This window comes from Rhinoderma darwinii, chromosome 1 (assembly GCF_050947455.1).
Source record: "Rhinoderma darwinii isolate aRhiDar2 chromosome 1, aRhiDar2.hap1, whole genome shotgun sequence".
Classification (NCBI taxonomy): domain Eukaryota; kingdom Metazoa; phylum Chordata; class Amphibia; order Anura; family Rhinodermatidae; genus Rhinoderma; species Rhinoderma darwinii.
The window spans coordinates 11,628,778-11,642,833 of NC_134687.1; positions in this window are offsets into that span (position 1 = coordinate 11,628,778).

Genomic DNA, 14,056 nt, shown 5'->3' on the forward strand with positions numbered 1-14,056 from the left:
CAAGACTTTTACTAACATCAAAAGTAAAAGTTTAGATATGTGTGTTGATAATGATTTCGATATCTGAGAAATACACAAAACACAGATATGGGTAAATAAGGTACTTACAGGCCACAGAAATAAAGAGAATGTTCCGATTTACTGATCAGGTGTCGCGTATAATAACACACAGTAAATATCCCACCGATGATCAGGTCTCCGTCCTGCACATATTTGATATTAAATAGATGATATATTTTCCTGATAGAACATTGTGGACTGTTGCCTATTTTTTGGCACTGCGATGGTGAAATAACACTGAGACATAATATTGTCATACAGAGAGATTGACCGATCATTGCTGGATAAGAAAGGATTGGATTTAATTCCGGATCTTGCACAGCACACAACACGGCCTCCGTGTAGCTGATCTTCTGTGCTGCGTGTATTCTCCATAGTCTTATATAGTCTGAGCAGTGGATGGAGACAGGTTTATTCATAGTGTCTCTTCTTAGACGGCTCCACTTAAATTAAAAATATCCATGTAAAAAAATGAAGTCACATTTACAGTTTATAGATGTGACTATTATCTTGGTTAACCTCTGGTAACTTGGTAATAGCTTTTTAACTATTTTGTATACCAATATGACTTTTTACATGTCCTTTTTTTTAAGAACACAAGTGTCTTTCTTGCATTTTTTTTTAGACCCCTCTAAGGACAGAGCCATTTTATTAGTTTTTGAATCATTGCATTTCGATGTTTTTATTTTTTTTTATTAGTAAAGCCATTTGAGGGCTTGATTTTTGATGGTCCTGTCCTTAGCGTTCATTCCCTTCTTGGTAAAAGCTGATTTGGGAGCAGTAAGTGGCGATAAATTTGGTATAAACTGACGATAAAAATTAGCGAATCCAATATATCTCTGTATAGCTCCGAGACCTTGAAGACATGGCCACTCTAAGACGGACTTCACTTTTTCTGCATCTATTTTCAGACCATGATCAGAGACAATATAGCACAGGAAGGGCAAGGATTTATTTTCAAATATGCAATTCTTGAGTTTCGCGTAAAAGCTGTTCCCCCTTAACCGCAACAAGACTTGGCGTAGATGCTTCTAAAGACTCGTCAGATCAGATGAGTAGATCAAGATGTCATCCTGTCATCCAGATACACCACCACACAGACATACAGAAGGACAGAAGATGTCATTCACAAATTCTTTAAACACTGCTGGAACATTACAAAGCCAAAGGACATTACGAGATACTCATAGTGACCATCTCAGGTGTTAAATGTGGTTTTCCATTCGTCACCTTTGCACATACGGATCAGGTTTTAAGCCCCGCATAGATCCAACTAAGTGAATACCTTGGCTCCACGAATCCTGTCGAAGAGCACAGAGATAAGCGGCAAGGGGTACTTGTTTTTGACCGTGATTTGGTTTAACCCACGGTAATCGATGCATTGTCGAAGTGATCCATCTTTTTTCTCCAGGAAGAAGAATCCAGCTTCCATTGAAGAAGTAGACTTTCTGATTAACCCCCTCTGCAGGGTCTCCTTGACATACTCCGTCATGGAGAGAGGATAAACTTGTCCGCCAGGTGGTGAGGCTTCAGGGAGCAACTCGATAGGACAGTTATAGGGACGATGAGGAGTAATGACCTCTGCCTCATTTTTGCTAAAAACATCCGCGTAATTAGCATACTGTGGAGGCAGTCCAGAGAGTAACTGAGGCTGTGGAGAAATAACAGGATGAACCAGAGGCAGGCAGCGGTGAAAACATCAGGGTCCCCATTGGAGGACCTCTCCGGAATTTCAATCAAGGACTGGAGCGTGTTAGCGAAGTCATGGCAATCTTAGCAGAATGGGGTTAATAGCTGTGGAAAGGACATAAAAAGCTATTAGTTCTGAATGCTGGACTCCTATCTGTAGTCTCAGAGGTTTCATGATAGACAGGATAGGGCCCGACATAGGTTGTCCATCTACAGAAGTAACCGCCATATGTTTCTCCAGAGTAACTGTGGCCAAGTGGAGATAGTGTCACGATCTGTGGGTGTGTGGACCCACTGGCTGCACCACCGTAGGGTGTCAGCAGCTGGCCAAACAACAGTGTACGAAGTCCAGACAGTAGTAACGGCTAGGCACAGACAGCACCTGGGCAGCAGGTTTTGTAAAACGTGGCGGAGGACACCAGATGTGGTGTAACACAGCAGGCGTAATAGACAGCACAATGCGACTTCACACCAGTGATGGCACAGAAACAAATAAAGTACAGGATACAGGATATGGGTAGACGCGCACAGGAACACAGTGAACAGGATACGACTACGGGACCATTTACAAGACTAACAGAGGAATACAAACAACGCTCAGGCAAGGAGTAAAATTGAAGAGCCCTTCTTAAAGTCCAGGGTGATCATGGGCTAATTACTGATGATTTACATGTGCGCTCACTGGCCCTTTAAGGCTGGGCGCAAGCGTGCAGGCGCACCCTACGGGACACAGCAGAGCGGAGCGAAAGTGAGTGCCGGCGTCTCCTGGGGAGGAGATGGGGACCAGCGCTCCCAAGACCATGGCTGTGGCCATCGAGGGGTGAGTAATCCCGACGGTCTGCGGCCGTGGATGTAAACGTAACCCCCCTCTTACGCCCTCTATTCTTGGGGCCAGTGTGAGTGAGGAACTACTTAACGAGAGTAGGGGCATTGAGGTTCTCTTCTGGCTCCCAGGACCTCCCCTCTGGGTCAAACCCCTTCCAATCCACCAAATAAAAAGTTCTTCCTCCAACTTTCTTGAAGTCCAGGATGTCCTTTACCTCGAAAACATCGGAAAAACCGCTGGAAGCAACTGCAGGGCCAGGAGTTTTAGTGTCGCGGTTCAGGACCACAGGCTTCAGGGGGGACACATGAAAGAATTTGGAGATTTTGAGAGTAGGAGGCAGCCGAAGCTTATAGTAGACTGGGTTAATTTTATGCAGGATCTCAAAAGGCAAGCCATGCAAGCGGTAGATGTGCTGAATACAGAGATTTGCCAGTCGAAGAGCAGAAGGTAGGCTGGATTAGTGCCATCTTTGAAAACTGGTCCACCACCACCCAGACAGTATTGCATCCTGCTGAGGGCGGGAGGTCAGTGACAAAGTCCATTGCAATGTGCTGCCAAGGGGCATTGGGTACAGGCAGAGGTTGGAGCAGATCGGCAGGTTTGGAGCGAGCAACCTTGTTGGAAGCACACAATGTACAGGAAGAAACAAAGTCCACAATATCTGTGGGCAGCGTGGGCCACCAGAAATGATGAGTTATCATGTCTTGAGTCTAGCGAACCCCAGCGTGCTCCGCTAGTTTGGAGCTGTGTCCCCAGCAGAGAATTCTTCTCCTATCCGCACCCCAAACTAAAGTCCTCCCCGGAGGGATGTCTGTAACTTGCAAAGGATTGGCAGTGACAATGCAGGATGTGTCTATGATACTTTGAGGGGACTCCACAGTGTCCTCAGTTTAAAACGACCTAGACTGGGCATCAGCCCTCACATTTTTGTCAGCGGGACGGTAGCAGAGCACAAATTGGAAACGTCTGAAGCACATCAACCACCTGGCTTCAAGGGGGTTTAGCCATTGTGCCGACTGGAGATAGATGAGGTTCTTTGGGTCAGTGTATATCAGGATGGAGTGAGCTGCGCCCTCGAACACGTCTCCAGTCCTCTAGAGCCAATTTAATGGCCAGTAACTCCTGATCCCCAATAGAGTAATTGCGCTCTGCAGAAGAAAAAAGTCTCGAGTAATAGCCACATACTACTGCCTTTCCTTTGAAGCCTCTCTGAAACAGAAGTGCACCTGCACCAACAGTAGAATCATCCACCTCCAACGAGAACTGTCGAGACACGTCAGGATGATGGAGGATTCAGGCTGAAGTGAAGGTATTTCTGAAGCTATTGAATGCTGATGTTGCCTTTGGAGTCCACACCTTGGCGTTCATACATTTCTTAGTAAGTGTAGCGATGGGGACCGTCAGTGAAGAGAAATTACGGGATAAACTGCCGGAAGAAGTTAGCGAATCCCAAAAAACGCTGTATGGCCCGCAAAAGTACATTTCTCCAACTTGGCAAAAAGGCAATTCCCCATTAATCGCAGCAGGACTTGACGGACATGCCTTCAATGTGTCGTCAGATCTGGGGAGAAGATCAAAAATGTCATCAAGATAGACTACAATACAGACATAGAGGATACCTTGGAAGATATCATTGAAAAATTCCACTCGTCATTTTGACGGATTCGGATGAGGTTGTAGGCCCTGTGCAAGTCTAGTTTAGAGAAGATCTTGTCTCCTCGTATACGATCAAATAATTCCGAGATCAGTGGCAAAGGGTATTTGTTTTTGACCGTGATCTGGTTGAGACCACGGTAGTCAATGCAGGATCGGAGAGATCCGTATTTTTTCTTTACGAAGAAGAACCCTGCGCCGGGGAAGAGGATTTTCATATGAAACCCCTCTCCAGATTCTCCTTGATATAAGCTGACATGGACTGAGTCTCTGACAAGGAAAGAGGGTATACGCTTCCGCGGGGAGGTTAAGCATCAGGAACCAGTTCAATTGGGCAGTCGTACGCCCGATGAGTGGGAAGTATCTCAGCCTCCCTCTTGCCAAAGACGTCCGCGAACTGTGAAAAATGAGTAGGTAGTCCTGTGAACGACTGAGGCATTGGAGGCAGAACAGGATGAACCTGTAACAGGCAGAGGTGGAAACACTTGGAACCCCACTGGAGAACCTCTCCGGAATTCCAGTCCAGGACCGGGGCATGAAGCCGGAGCCAGGGCAAGCCCAGCAACACCGGATTGACGGCTTTGGGCAAGACAAGAAATGTAATCTGCTCAGTATGAAGGGCTCCCACTTGGAGCTTCAGTGACTTGGTCTCAGACATGATGGGATCGGGCAGAGCGAGACCGTTCACCGAGGCAACACAGGGGTGTCTCCAAGGTAGCCGTCGGAAACTGGAGCTGATCCACTAGGTTCTGTTGGATGAAGTTTGCCGCGGATCCGGAGTCCAGGTAGGCAGAGACCCGGTGCGTATTCTCAACGGACACTATGGTCACCTGGAAGGACAATTTTGGAGAGAGTCTTTTATGTAGCGCCATTTCGCACAGAGTTGTCTCTCCAACCAAGCATAGGCAAAGGAGTTTTTTGGTGGCACAGACGCACAAAATGGCCATCCGAGGCCACAATACAGACAGAATCCTGAAGTGCATCTGCATTGTTTCTTTTGGACAGACAATTTGAGGCGGTGAGTAATCCCAACAGTCCGTGGGAACAGAGTGTGATCATTCACCGGTGAAGATAGACACAGGAATAGAATGTTTGGGAGAGTATTTAGTAGTCGGCACCGATTCATCTAGTATTATCTCTTCATTTAACCCTGGGTGCTGGAGTTTCCCGGCTTCTGAGGGCATTGGGGCACAAAATGTTCCTTGTGCCCACAGTACAGACAGAACCTATTCAAACATCTACGCTGCCAATCCTGGTTAGACAGTCTGAATCTGTCTACTTGCATTGGCTCCTCCAGGGTACAACAGGGGTCTTTGAAATTTCGGCGCTGGTCACAATGGCAAATTAGAGCATTTTGGACCCTTTCGATCCAAGGTGGGTTTCGCCCATGCCAGGGATTGGCCTCATCAAAGGAGAAGAGATGAGCCTGTAACTTGGTGTGGATCTTGCACTGATTTATGAAGCCTCTACAGGTCTTTGAATCCCATCATAACGAGGAGGTAGAGGCAACAAAATTCCAGACACAGAACAGGCAGCTGAGTTAACAAGAGGTGGAGTAGAGGAAGTAGCCACGGGTGGAGGATCCAAACGGGTAACTATGGAGTTAACAGCGAGTAGAAGTTGAACTTGTCATGCTCGGAGATCACGCATGTTGCTTGTATTAACTGAACTTCAGATTTGGGTTGACCACCGGGATAGATGGCCTGAGCGTACTGTCACGACTGTGGGGTATATGGACCCACTAGGCGGCTCGGCTATAGCGGAGTAGTAGCTACTCAATCCTTGGCAAGGAGGCCCCTCATGTAGATCAATACATTATATATGCAACACAGAAGTAATTTAGGTCATCGTGAAGTCCAATCATAGTTGCAAGATAGTCTCTAGGACAAGCGTACCTGGATAGAAGAGTTAGCAGACAGACACTTGACTTGGTAGGCACTTGGCTTGGCAGACACTTGGCTTGACAGACACTTGGCTTGGCATGGACACTTGACACCGATGTAGTGTAGTTGCCTGGACCCTCGGTCCAGCACGGGCACCGGGCACAGATGGTGAACTCGACTCAGGCACTAGACTTTTCACTGACACTAAACATAATTATTGGATATGGGATAAGGGATATAGGATACAGGATATGGGAAAACAGGATACAGGAAATAGCTATAATGCTCATGTAAGGAAGAAATGGGCAGAGCCCTTTTTAAAGTCCAGGGCGAGTTTGGATTAGGCAGAGCCAATTTTACTGGTGCTCCTCTCTGGGGAGGGAGACGCCGGCAAGTGTCCTGTGGTCGCGGCTGCCGGTAAGTAAAGAATGCCGGCGGTCGGCGATCACGCGCATTACACTGAAAAACATTTAAAAAAAATTACCTTCTTGATAGATCCACATATGTTGGAGGGCAATATACCTAATAACCTCAGGAAAAAAATCTAGAAGACCCATCTCCATCACTATTTCTTCTTTACCGCAGAGGAGAGTATGGGTCCATTAGGCAGTGTTTATGAAACATAAAACATGAAAATAAATAATGTACACTAATTAAGTGGATGGTGGGCATGTAATAGCAAGATTCAGGCAGTTGCTACATGAGCAGCAGAATAGAGATATGAACCAGATGTCAAATTTGACAATGAGGCATGTATCAAGAGCTAGGACCCTCATGTAGATCAATACATTATATATGCAACACAGAAGTAATTTAGGTCATCGTGAAGTCCAACCATAGTTGCAAAATCTTCAATACATTACTATGCCCACTCCTTCATTCTACATATTTAATGTAATTTGTAAGCCATTGATCAATATTGGGGGGCGCAACATTTTTCCATTTAGTTAGAATAAGGAGTTTTTTAGACAACCTGACACCCACTCTAACCGGCACTAGTGTTAATATTCAATATATTCTTACATTTTTGTCTGAGGGATGTAAGGTCAGATTGATAATATGGAGAAGTGGACTGTTTCTCTATAGCTGTGATCAACATTTTTGGATCTCATTTTCTTAAGTCAGGAGCCCAGTGCAGTTAACTCGCCTCTAGTGAAGCTAGTGAAGGCCTTATGGGTCTCCCAGAGAATAGGTGTAGTGACCGGAGGGCTGTCATTTTGTTGGAAGAATTCCTCAAGTTTATCCGCTGTTTGAGCTAATGTGTATGGATGCTATCACCTTGTCATTAAGCCTCCATGTCCAGATCCTCGCTGGGAGGTCTCCGAAATGAAATACCAGCGAGATAGGTGCATGGTCTGAAATAGTGATTTGGCCTTTATCAGTGGAACCGACAGCCTATAGGTGCTGGTCAGGGACAAAGAGGTAGTCCAAACGTTGATGTGTGCCATGAACTTGGGAGAAAAAGGTAAAGTCACGAGAGTCAGGGTTATGGACATGTCAGACATCTAACAGATGCACGTCTGCAAGGATACACTTAAGATTACGTAATTTTACTTAAGAGAAAGGAGAAGAGCGTGAAATGAGAGCAAAAGCAACATTTAGGTCTCCGCCAACTGTTAGAACTCCCTCTTTTAACTGATGGAGTAAATTAACTGTTAACTTAAGTAATTTAAACAGTTTCGTGTTTGGGGCATATAGATTGGCGATAGTTATCATGGTTTTAAGAATGTAGCTCTTACGAAATAGGAGTAAATAAGAGAACAAATGTCAGCTCACCCTCCCAGGTGCACGAAGTAAACAGCGATCTCCACGCCAAAGAAACAATATTCAGAAGGAAAGTATCGGCGGTCCTTGTGGAATGCAAAAAAAATTATTCTTTATTTAGAATAGCCAGCAGATAGAACCAAGCAACATGAAGTGGACAGATAACATAAAGCTTGAGAAAAGCCCTAGTGGACGGGGCTGAAAAGTCGCACTAGGGTAATAAAGTACCCCTATTTTTTCACTTATATCTGCGGAGTGCTGCCTATTCTTTTGCCAGTATATAGATGCAATTTAAGTTTAGAGTTTCAGGTTTAATTATAAAAAATATCCTGTGAAACGTTTAGGAATTACAACCATTTTTCTACACGGCCGCCTCATTTCAGGGGCTCAAAAGTAATTGAACAAATTAACATTACCAGAAATAAAATGACTGGCTGAAGTCTGGAACCCATGGACATCACCAAACGCTGGGTTTCCTCCTTTGTGATGCTTTGCCCAGCATTTACTGCCACCGTCTTCAGTTGTCGCTTGTTTGTGGCTGTTTCTACCTTATGTTTTGTTTTAAGCAAGTGAAATGCAGCTTGATTGTGTTGAGGTCTGGTGATTGACTCGGACATTGCAGAATATTCCACATCTTTGCCTTATAAACTCCTGGGTTGCTTTCGCAGTATGCTTTGTGTCATTGCCCATCTGTCCTGTGAAGCGACGTCCAATCAACCTGCTGCAATTGGTTGAATCTGAGCAGAAAGTAAATCCCTGAACCCTTCAGAATTCATCCGACTGCTTCTGTCTTCAGCCACATCTTCAATAAACCCTACTGACCCAGTGCCAGGCAGCCATGCATGCCCATTCCACACACCGCTTCCACCATGCCATCACATTGCCCCCACCATACCATCACACTGCCCCCACCATGCCATCACACTGCCCCCACCATGCCATCACATTGCCCCCACCATACTATCACACTGCCCCCACCATGCCATCACACTGCCTCCACCATCCATGCCATCACACTGACTCCACCTTGGATTTTTTTCAACATTAAATTTTTATTAAGTTTGTTAGGAAATACAGAATTAAAGAATAAGGCAATATATCAAAATGTGGACAATAATTATTACTTAGTTAGGGTTCGGTCCAATTACTGCAAAGGAATATACGAACAAGTAAAGTATAAGTATACAAATTAAACACGTCTCACATTATACACATCGTGATGTAGAGTAAAAAAAAAAAAATACAATAAAAGTAAGTGAATAAAACTAAGTTAAACAAACATTGTCTATCCAGAACATAGCATAATCAAAGAGCTTTAGCAGTCCTAAAAAGAGAAATTGTGGCATGAACCAAGCAAGTATACATTTTTGTGGGATATTAGAAAGTCAATATACATGTGGAAAGTTAAAGAGCTAGTAGTTTCATATGGTTACAGCAATGCTGCTTTTCCCAAGAAAAGAAACATAGTGAAGTGTGGAACTTAGGGAATAGCAGCATGAGTCCAGCAACCACAATGTAGGATGATCAATTCAAACCTGTTTGAGTTTTGATCAAACAATGGGAGTTACTAAGGGTACAGGATGAGAACACGAGGGTAAGGCCTCATTCACACGGCAGGGTTTCCCGGCCGGGTGCCGGCCGTTCATAAATCGGCCGGCACCCGGCTGCATTAGGAATAATAGACCCCTAATGGGGCTATTCACACGACCGATTTTTTGAAAAAAATAGGACATGCTCTATCTTTGCCCGGACACCCGGCCGCCCGGCTCCCATAGAAGTCTATGGGGCCGGGTATTACACGGCCATCACCGGAATGTGTTCCGAGTGATGGCCGGGTTTCCCGGCGCTTGCGCTCTATCTCCTCCTCCTCACAGCGCAGAGTGCATGTGAGGAGGAGGAGTTGATGCCATTCTGACGAATGGCATCGCTGTACACTGTGTTGCAGGGCCGGGGTGTACAGCAGGTGGAGGGAGCGCTGCGCTGGCTCCCTTCCCCTGCTTGTTAAAAGCACCCTGGCTCGGCGACACCTTCGATGGCGCCGCTAGTAGTAGTAGCAGCAGCTGCTGCGGCTGCTACTACTGCAGCGACGCCACTATAGCAGAGCAGGGAGGTATCTCCCCGCTCTGCTATGTGCTAGCCGCACTTTAGCTCCTTGAAGGAGCGGAATCCCCGTGTTTTCGGGGATTCCGCTCCTGGACAGAGCGCTTGATGTCTCTGTCCATATCTGGGCAGTGACATCAGGGGAAACTCCTGAAGCGGAATCCCCGAACACATGGGGATTCCCCTTCAGGAGCTGCCGCTGATGTCACTGTCCGGATCTGCCCGGCACGGATGCATAACTTTATGCAAACCGGCCGGGCAAAATGGCCGATTTTACCGGCCGACACTCGGGCTCGGGAACGACCCGGTCGTGTGAATCCCGCCTAAGGAAGGCAAATATTTGTTCCACGGTTCCCAGAGTGATATGATTTTAGGTAGCTGTTGTGTCGTTAGAGCATACATACCTTCCATCATAAAGGAGGCATTCACCTGGCTAATAACTTCAGAAGTGGAAATAGTGGCGTTAAGTTTCCGAGATTTGGCATCAGCAGGCGGGCCGCAATGATAATATGACTAGACACTGTCTGGGATGCTAATGGAATAGCGTGCATGCTAAGGAAGCTTAAGGCCATGGCCGGGTCTGGTCGGATAATACATGAGGAAATTTGAGAAATAATTTCAAATACCCTTATCCAAAAGGAGTGTACCTATGGACATTGCCACTACATGTGAAAATATGAGCCCTTGCATCTGCATCCCCTGGAGCACAACTACGAATATGCAGAATCAGATTTCACAATTTGCGAAGGAGTCAGATACCAACGTAGCAACAGTTTTTGGGAGGACTCTCAATGTTTAACCCCTTTGGGGACTTTTTTAGTCCAGGAGAAAGTTGAGCACCAATCTTCTAAAGAGAAGGAGGAACGTAATTCACCCTCCCATTTTTCATAATAAGGAAGCTTGCTGGAGAGAAAGCGGGCACAATGGTCATCATAAAATACAGAGATACCTCTTTTCTGGGAAGCAGGGCCAAAATAAAGGCGATGAGCTACAGAAGGGAATAAGGGCTCGTTAACATTCAAAGAAGTAAATCGGTGACGAATACATAAATATTTATAGAAATCTCTTTTTGGTATAGAGTATACTTTCACCAATTCTGAAACCGCTAACAAAGTAAGACCACTAAACAGCAGATGTATATGAGAGATTCCTGAAGATATCCAGTTGTCCAGAGATACGCCCGGTAACTCAGAAATTAGGTACGTCAGTGGTAAATTCTTAAGGGGCGTGAGAGCAGTTAGGGGGAGGTTGGAAGAATAGGTTTTCCAAATCTTTAGAGAAGCTGTGATAGTAGGGCATAGGGAAGCAGAAGGTTTAGTAAAGGCCTTTGGGTTAACACTTAGTAGAGATAGAAGAGTCCGATCCGCTATGATCTGTTCAATATGGAGCCATTGTTTTGAGGGCAATGGGGTACACCAAAATTTTAATTGGTCAAGGGTAATCGCCCAGTAGTATCTCTGAACATCTGGCACACCCATACCACCCTGTTTCCAGTGTCTGAACATCATGTGCATCCTAATTCTGGGTTTTCTGTGCGCCCAGATAAAAATTTTCAAGATCCTCTGAAGAGCTCTCAGGTACGAGTTAGGAATGGGGAGTATCACCGTATGGAAAAGGTATAGAATAATGGGTAGGATCACCATTTTAATGATTGCAATTGTCCCCGCCCATGATGTACATGCATGGGAGTATGAGGCCAGTAGTTGGGGAATGGTATGTAAAAGGGGAGTAAAACTATGTTTACAAAGGAGATTAGTGGAAGTAGTAAGGAAAATACCTAGGTAGGAAATCTTGAGGGAATTCCATTGGAAGGGGAAGGAGCTCTACATTTTAGTTTGGATATCCAAAGGAAGTCCCACATTCAGCAAGTGTGATTTATTTCAATTAACTTTATAGTACGATATGTCCCCGAATTTATCTAGGATCTTTTGGGCTTCTACAAGGGAGGATAAGGGATCCGATAAGGAAAGTATCACGTCGTCAGCGTAGAGACCAATTTTATGAAGGGCATGGCCAATTTGGATACCCTGTATGGAAAAATTCTGTCTAATTGCTGCAGTTAGTGGCTCCATTACCATAGCAAATATCAAGGGTGATAGTGGGCACCCTTGTCGAGTACAATTAGTAATAGGGAATGGGGTAGATAAGAAGCCGGAGGCTAACACTCTGGCAGAGGGAGTAGAGTACAGTGCCATAATCGCAGATTTAATCCATCCCGTAAAACAAAATTTTGAGATAATCGGGTGTAAGTAACCCCAGTGGACTCGGTCGGATGCCTTCTCCTCATCCAGAGCAAGGAGAACGGAAGGCACTCGATGGGTCCTAGCCCAATTAATAAAATTCACGTAGCGTCGTGTACTGTCATGTGCCTGTCTGTCAGCAATAAATCGCACTTGGTCTTCATGAATAAGAGTAGGGAGTAAGTTAACTAATCTGTTGGATAGTGCTTTGGCATAAATTTTTATGTCCACATTTAAGAGTGAGATTGGTCGAAAGTTGGCTGGGGAGTCTGGGGACTATCCAGGTTTTCGGGAGTGTAATTATTATGGCAGATAACATCTTCTTTGGGAAGGATCCTGTTATTGTAGCTTTATTAAACACTTCAACTAATTTTGGAGCTAGTACGTTTGAATATTTTTTATAATAAAATTAGTAAAACCGTCAGGTCCTGGAGGTTGTCTTCTCCTCGTGTCTGCCTTTGCGGTCGACTGCCAGTAGGATGGAGGATCGAGTCTGCTGCCAGATCTGCAGGAAGTATCTAAAAGCGGAATCAGCTGCTGGTACATCGGACATAACGGGAACCGGGAGAAGAATTTGTGGGTGTTGGCCGTAGACAATGAAGAACGGTGTGGTTTTTGTGCACTCGCTAGTATGATTGTTATATGAGAACTCAGCCCATGGAAGAAATTGCACCCAGTCATCATGCTGCTTGGAGATGAAGTGGCGTAGGTAGTTCTCCAAGATCAGATTGATCCTCCGGGGATGACCTTTTTGCACCTGGCTGACAGAGGGAAAATCTTCCGCTGGGGACACTGCTCTAGACTGGCAGGTCACGTGGATACCCGTAAGACCCGAGACCTGATTGCCCGTCATTTTTGGTGGCCCGCGCTGCCCAAAGATATCATGGACTTGGTTTCTTCCTGCTAAGTGTGTGTAGCTAACAAGGTCGCTCACTCCAGACCTGCTGGTCTGCTCTAGCCACTGCCTGTGCACGATGGTCCCTGGCAGCATATAGCTATGGACTTTAATACTGACCTGCCTCACTCTGCGGGATGCAGTACTGTCTGGGTGGTGGTGGACCGATTTTCAATAATGGCCCACTTCGTTGTGCTGACCGGCCTTCCTTCTGCTCCTCAACTGGCAAATGTTTTCATCCAACACATCTTCCGCCTGCACGGCTTGCCGCACCATATAGTATCTGATCGTGGGGTCCAGTTCACCTCTAGGTTCTGGAGAGCCCTCTGTAGACTCCTCAACGTGAGATTGGACTTTTCCTCTGCCTACCATTCTCAGTCCAATAGTCAAGTCGAGAGGGATATCCCTAACTTGCAAGGGGTTGACAGAGACAATGCAAGATCAATAATATTCTGTGGAATCTCCATGGTGTCCTCTGTCTCAAATTACCTGGACAAGGCACCGGCCCTCGCATTCTTGTCGGCCGGGCGATAATGGAGCACAAACTGGAACCTGGTAAAGAACAGTGACCACCTGGCCTGATGAGGGTTCAACCGTTGGGCCGTCTGGAGATAGGTGAGATTCTTGTGGTCCGTAAAAATGAGGATGGGATGAGCTGCACCCTCTAGTAGATGTCTCCACTCCTCCAGGGCCAATTTGATGGCCAGGAACTCCCGATCCCCAATCGAGTAGTTGCGTTTTGTGGAAGAGGAGAGCTTAGAGAAATATCCACATACCATTGACTTGCCCTTGGAGCCTCTTTGGAACAGGAGTGACCCAGCACCGACAGAGGAGGCGTCCACCTCCAACGAGAACTGTCGAGAAACATCTGGATGATGGAGGATGGAGGCTGACGTGAAGGCACTCTTCAGGCTGTTGAATGCAGACTCTGCCTCAGGAGTCTACA